Source organism: Salvia splendens, chromosome 20, assembly GCF_004379255.2.
Source record: "Salvia splendens isolate huo1 chromosome 20, SspV2, whole genome shotgun sequence".
In the NCBI taxonomy this organism is placed as follows: Eukaryota; Viridiplantae; Streptophyta; class Magnoliopsida; order Lamiales; family Lamiaceae; genus Salvia; species Salvia splendens.
In genome coordinates this window covers 5,652,359-5,659,289 of record NC_056051.1, presented here as the reverse complement: position 1 = coordinate 5,659,289, position 6,931 = coordinate 5,652,359, and the positions used below count along the sequence as shown (strand labels likewise).

At 40.4% G+C, this 6,931-nt stretch overlaps 1 long non-coding RNA gene across 1 annotated transcript; it reads left to right on the top strand.

Moving 5' to 3' along the window:
• Nucleotides 1-1,351: 1,351 nt before the first annotated feature.
• On the top strand, nt 1,352-2,308 carry LOC121781019. The gene is made up of 2 exons (XR_006046123.1): nt 1,352-1,493; nt 1,589-2,308. It is a non-coding gene; the product is annotated as an uncharacterized LOC121781019 (long non-coding RNA).
• Nucleotides 2,309-6,931: the final 4,623 nt, after the last annotated feature.

Genomic DNA, 6,931 nt, shown 5'->3' with positions numbered 1-6,931 from the left:
TGATGGCACATTTCCTGGGAATTGAGGTAGTGCAAAATGAAGATAGGATATTTATTTCTCAAAGCTCATTTGCAAAACAAATCTTGGAGAAATTTGAAATGGTGTCCTGCAATCCTGTTAACACTCCGGTGGCGATCGGTCAAGAATTGAGGAAGCATGATAGTGAAGCAGAGGTGGATCCAACTTACTTCAAAAGCCTCGTTGGAAGTCTACGATATCTAACGTGCACTAGGCCTGATATTCTCTATGGAGTTGGATTAATCAGAAGATACATGGAAACGCCGTCACAGTCTCATTTGAATGCGGCCAAGAGGATTTTACGCTATATTAAAGGTACGCTGAATGAAGGTATACTTTATCCCTCTAATCAAGAAGTTAAGCTCGTTGCTTATTCGGATAGCGATTGGGGAAGAGACTTGGATGAAAGATAGAGCACTACCGGCTACTGTTTTTATATTAGAGATGTTGTCTTTACTTGGTCGTCAAAGAAGCAAGCTATAGTGACACTCTCAACATGTGAAGCTGAGTATGTTGCAGCAAGTTCAACGGTGTGCTATTGCATTTGGTTGAGAAATTTATTAACTTTTCTGGGATTCGCGCAACAAGGCCCGACGGAGATACGTGTTGATAATAAGTCTGCAATAGCACTTGCGAAGAACCCAGTGTTCCACGAAAGAAGTATTTATATTGAAACTCATTATCATTTTATTCGGGAGCACGTGAACCAAAATGATGTGCAGTTAGTATACTGCAAGTCACAGGATCAGATTGCAGACATATTTACGAAGCCGCTAAAGAACGATGTTTTTAGGAGATAGAAATTTATGCTTGGCATGAAGATCTTGAAGAATTGAGTTTAAGGGAGGATGTTGATTTCTAAACTCAATTACTTAAAAATTAAGAATAGCTTTGTTGGAGATGATGAGAAGTGATGAAGTAGGTGCATCACCTAGTTATTATACGTGGATGAATTGTGTTTTTCATGGCTAAAAGGAAGCCACAATTGCATTACGTGTAAGGCGGTGGAGTATGTGGTCATTATATGATGTCTTCCTAATTAAACTAATTAGGACACGTAGCATGGATGTGTTAGCTATACTATCAACTTTATTTACGTATAAATAGGAGTCCTTGGTGTTCATTGTAATTATCAATCAAGAAAGAAAAGAGAACTAAGTTAAGAGAGAAAGAGTCGTAGCTCAAGTTAGAAAGAAAGTGAGAGTTTTTGTAGTGCTGAAGCACTTTTGAGTGTATTTTGTAATCTTTTGTGAGAAGCTTATCAATATTTATCCTCCATATTTCATCCTTGTTGAGTGCTCCTATATTTTGTGTGTCAAATATCCAAGAGATTCAAGCGCCGATCGCCGCCACAGCTCCGATTCCTTCTCTCGCATGATTTTCTTTGCGAATTCACAAACCTCATCGATTTTCCCCCTTAGCTTCTTCTCCTTCCCCAAACCTTCGCCTCCTACTTCTCCGAAACCGCCGCTGAGGTAGATGATTCAATTGATGAAAAAATTGATCAATTTCGGAATTGAATCGGTAATAATCGTTCCTCAACAAGAAGTAATTTTACTGTTCGTTACAGGATTCATGAGATTGAACAGAGCATTGCGATTCAGATATATGCTATAATACGTAGACGAAACATGAAAAGCAATAAAAAGTCAATGAATAGCCAGAAAGGGGACTAGCTTACGAGAGTAATGGAGAAATTCGAGCTGCCGGTGGGGGAGGGTGGCGCAGACGAAGATGCGCTGCCGGAAAAGGAGAGCAATTGAGCGCGAACGTTGATCGTGGAGTGGGTGGGTATTAGGGTTTGATCGGAAGATCCCCTTTGATCGATAAAACATCTCATTTAATAAAAATGAAATTACCATTATACCATTTCATAATAATTAATCTAAAAATTATGTTTATGTGGCCAATTTTGGACAACTCATTTAATAAAAATGAGATGCATTATATTCTCAATTAGACTAAAAAATCTCAATTGATCACAACCCGTAGCCACCATATATAATAGAATCATTTTTGCTAGAGTGATTTCAAGTTTTGATATTTTACCCGTAGCCAGGCATTTTAAAAATCGGAACGAATATTTAAGTCTTTTTGAATAGGAAAATCGATTTTGCGAATGTGAAAGGACCGATGTTTGACTCGATTTGGCATCCGTGATGTCCAGGAGGAGGATAGGAATGACTATAGAGTAAATTGTAAACCATTATTGACTCATTAACTTGTCATCAGTTTGTAGTCTGGTTGTTGGCGAGTTAAACAATAAGACCAAACACGCATTTACTAAAAACACTGTTTATTGGTTGTTGTCCGTGTTTGGTCTTATTGGCGTTTCTTGATTTTGCTCGAAAATCGACGTTGTATTCTTGTCAAGGAGCTAATCTAAACAGTTTTAACTCGTTTCAAGGAGCTTGTCTAAACAGTTTTTACTCATATTTAGGAGCTATCTTAGATAGTTTTAGCTCGTATCCAGGAGCCATCTTAGATAGTTTTAACTCATATCTAGGAGCCATTTAGACAGTTTTGACTCTTGTCGATGAGCTAATTCTGACAGTTTTGACTCTTGTCGAGGAGCTAATTTGACAGTTTTGACTCTTGTCGAGAAGCTTATCTAGACAGTTTTTGCTCGTATGTAGGAGCCAATTTAAGACTATTCTCGATCCATTCCAGCTCAAATTATGAGCCCATTAAGCTTCACCAGTATTCACGTATTACTTCTCGCCCTCTTGGCGACTCCATCTTTTCCGGCAGGGTATTGTCTCTCCCCCTCTGCCGGATAATTCTTTGATTGCTTTACCTTTTCGGGTTGTCTTGCTACCAATCTTTCCGGACTCCACCGACATGTGTGCTGCGCCTTTGCAACTTACTCGCCCTCTCATTATCGGTCATCTTTGGCCTTCACGACCATTATAGATTTGGAGATGAGCTGTTCGGTCGCATTCTTCCTTGAGAGACAATACCCTGCCGGAAAAGATGGAGTCGCCAAGAGGGCGAGAAGTAATACGTGAATACTAGTGAAGCTTAATGGGCTCATAGTTTGAGCTGGAATGGACCGAGAATGGTTTTAAATTGGCTCCTAGATACGAGCAATTAGCTCCTCGACAAGAGTCAAAACTGTCAGAATTAGCTCCTCGACAAGAGTCAAAACTGTCTAAATGACTCCTAGATATGAGTTAAAACTATCTAAGATGGCTCCTGGATACGAGCTAAAACTATCTAAGATAGCTCTTAAATATGAGTAAAAACTGTTTAGACAAGCTCCTTGACACGAGTTAAAACTGTTTAGATTGGCTCCTTGACACGAGTTAAAACTGTTTAGATTAGCTCCTTGACACGAGTTAAAACCGTCAACGAAAAATTGAAGAACTCCTTGAAACGAGTTTAAACTTTCAATGATGAATGAAGAGCTCCTTGAAACGAGTCTAAACTTTCAATGAAGAAAAAATAACTCTTTGATACGAGTATAAACTATCAATGATGAATTGAAGAATCTCTATGATACGAGCATAAACTGTCAATGGAAATTGAAGAACTCTTAAATACGAGTATAAACTATTTATCTAACTAAAGATCGTGGAAGTTAAGTGTCGAAAAACTCGATACTGAACTTGAGGGGGAGTGTTGGAATAAGGAAATGAATTGATTGAAGAACAAGAAGGCGATTGATGAAATTATGGCAAGAATATTGAAAGAAATCAATTAAAGATTATGGAAAATCAAATAAAAGGATATTAGTATAATTAGAATATATTTTTCATGTATAGCTAGAAGTAGAGTCTATAAAAGGTTGTGTAACCATTGAGAGAATTAACCTAAGTCATTCACAATGTAGTCTTTAAAGTTCTCCACATCTTTTACTTTCTGCAATAATCTTTTATTTTCCGCATTATATTTTCTAACACATGGGCTTTTGGCAATACTTCCTCCATGCCCAAGAATCGGACGGCAGAGGTTCATTCAGATTTCGATGTCCTTGGTCGAGATTCTGCAGTTTCAGCATCAGGCAACCAGAAAGTATGTTGAGATTCTGTTTATTGGTTGCACTATAAAAAAGTCGGCAATTTCCAAGCACCAGATGTGCTCGGAAACGTCAAAAAGTGCTCGGAAATAACCATATACCGAGCATATATCGAGCACAAGATGTGCTCTGCATATGGCTCGTCGGAAACATTTCTGAGGAAGTTCCGAGCGCGGCCATGAAAAGTGTCCGGGCACCGTGTGTGTGCTAGGAAATTTGCTAACTCTAATTAGTACTCGAAATTCTCCTAACTGGAATTGTGCGACTACTTATTTGTGCTCGGATATTTGCAAAAATTCAATCTAAAGGGGTTTATTATTATTATTATTATTATTATTATTATTATTATTTATGAAATTAATATAATAAACTATAATGTAATGAAATAATAATAGCAAAATCCAAAAATTGCATAAAACATAATAACATTGTTTTACACTTTAAAGGAAGTTAGCTGATTAGGCAGTTCAAACTATATTGTTTCACTTCAAATGGACTTCATAACACTTGCCTCTTGTCAATTGGTTGAACTTTTCACCGAGGATCTTCAGCTGGTCTTGCAACGACGCTGTTTTCTGGTCCGACTCCTCACGCACTTTCGCAAGTTCGGCCTGCATCACAAGCTGCATTCTCTCTTGCACCTCATTTGTAACCTCAACCCTGACTTGTTTACGTAACTCCTGGACTCGTTGCTCGACCTCATCTGAGTCCGCAGCTTGATACGAGGCCCCCGACAACGGCCACAGCAACAGAGCAGCACGCAGAACCGAAGGCCGCAGCAACAGAGCAGCACGAGCAGCACGCAGAGCCAGAGCTGGAGACGGCGCCCCCGGACCCAACGCCGAGGATGAGTGGCCGAGGGGAAGAGATGTCGACGTCAAAGAGATCCTTGAGGCCTAGAGACTAGCTTAAGCCTCCAAGCAAGTTCAAGAAGTAGCCGTGTGTTTTGATGATTTCTTTCCTTTTATGTTTTAGTGATTTTTGGAACATTAATTTAATTACTGTTGAGTCGGGCCTGATTTATAAGCCCCGTTCGGGTTTTCTTTGCGGTTCTTTCCCGGATGCATTAGGATACGTCGAACCGCCCTAGGGTAGCCCTATGATTGAAATATTTTCCCTAAACCTATCTTGTGCTACAAGCAAAATACTTTCGTCTCTTTTGTTGTGGAGTGGAAGACGTCCACAATCCAGCAAAATTCGTGAACAATCCCGCGAGGTTGTCGTGGGGATTGATCGCCATTCCGTCGAGAAGGAAGATAACAAAGCCGTTGCGGAGCACGTCCGTAACATCTGGTGCTTTCATCCCGGTAAGTCAACACCTACCTTGTCACGAAATTGATGGCGGAGGATTTTCCGCATGCGGAGTCCTCGTCGGCGCTGCAATTGGGGCCGGCGCGACAGAGGAACCCAGGCGACGTCGAGGGTAGGCAACAGACAATTGACCCAGTCACGTTAGGGTTGGGTTTGCGCAGTTGAACGCTGACTCCACTTAGTTTAACACAAGAAATTCCCGCAAGTGTATGGGGCTAGTGTAGCACAAAGTAAGCAAGAGTATCGTATCCCACAGAGACAAATTGTATAAACTCAAGTACCACGGACCGATTTTAACTACTATCTAGATGATTCAAAGGTTTGGTTTGATTCTTGGAAAAACAATTAAGCATAAACAAGTTAAAAACACGCGACAAAGGATAGGTTTCAAATAAGAGAAAGAAGTAGAGCTTTAGATCCAACTACAACGAACACAAAGTGAACAATTCAACAACTTCGATTACCCAATTGAAGTCTCTAGGATTACTAGGAAAGCCGCTAGTCTAGGTATCTCTCGATTACTCAAAACTAGGTTCAAGCCCTCACTCTAGAATCCCTTCTCTCGAATGCAAATTATCTAGGTGTTGTTCATTCTTTTATCAATCCTAATTAGGTATCTCTCGATTACTCAAAACTAGGTTAACAAACTCAATTGGTAGCTAAGCAATTGAATTGAAAGAGCACAAGAATGAAACAAAGAAATCACAAGAGCATAGGTAATCAAAAGTCCTTAAATTAATCAAAAGCGTTCATTGTAGTCTTCACTAAAACTCTACAAGGGATTTAGCTACTCATATTCAATGCAAATTCACAAGATAAATCCATGGAAAGTGAACTAAACATAAGAAAACTAATAAAGATACTCCCAACGGTGGATTGAGTGGGCAAATCGTCTTCGTCTTCAACCTTCTTGATGAATCGGACTCTTTGTCGCTTTAATCTGCTCTCCAATGTGAAAACTGCTCTTGGGGGCGTGTCTATTCTATCTTGGGCACGAAAAACTAGCTCTCCTTTTATACCCGGGGCGGAAATAATAGCAATTAACTCTCGCAGAACACATCGCCCGGCCGGGCGATTTTAAGTCGCCTAAACGCCCGGTCGGGCGATCTCTCGATGGCTCTGATTCTTTCACATCGCCCGGTCGGGCAATTCTTCTGAGGCAGAACGCCCGGTCGGGCAAACTCTCTGGATTCGTTCTTCCTTTGCACAAACGCCCGAGCCGGGCGTTTCTCTTGTACATGAACGCCCGGTCGGGCATTTCTTCTGTAATCCAGCTTCAAGCTCGTTTTCAAGTAATTTTCACCTGTTTTATCCCCAAACACTAGACAAACTCATCAAAACACTTAAGTAGTGGACAATGGATGCAAACTCAAGTAATATGCTACAAAACATTGAAGTATTCACGTTAAACATCCAAAATACTTGCTACACTTTCAAGCTTCCTTTCCTTGCCGGCCTTGGTGAAGTCCATGTTCATTTGCCTCACCGCCCAATATGATGAGTGCTTCAATTCAACCGGGAGATGAGATGATTTCCCAAATACCAATTGGTAGGGTGACATCCCGATCGGCGTCTTGTAGGCCG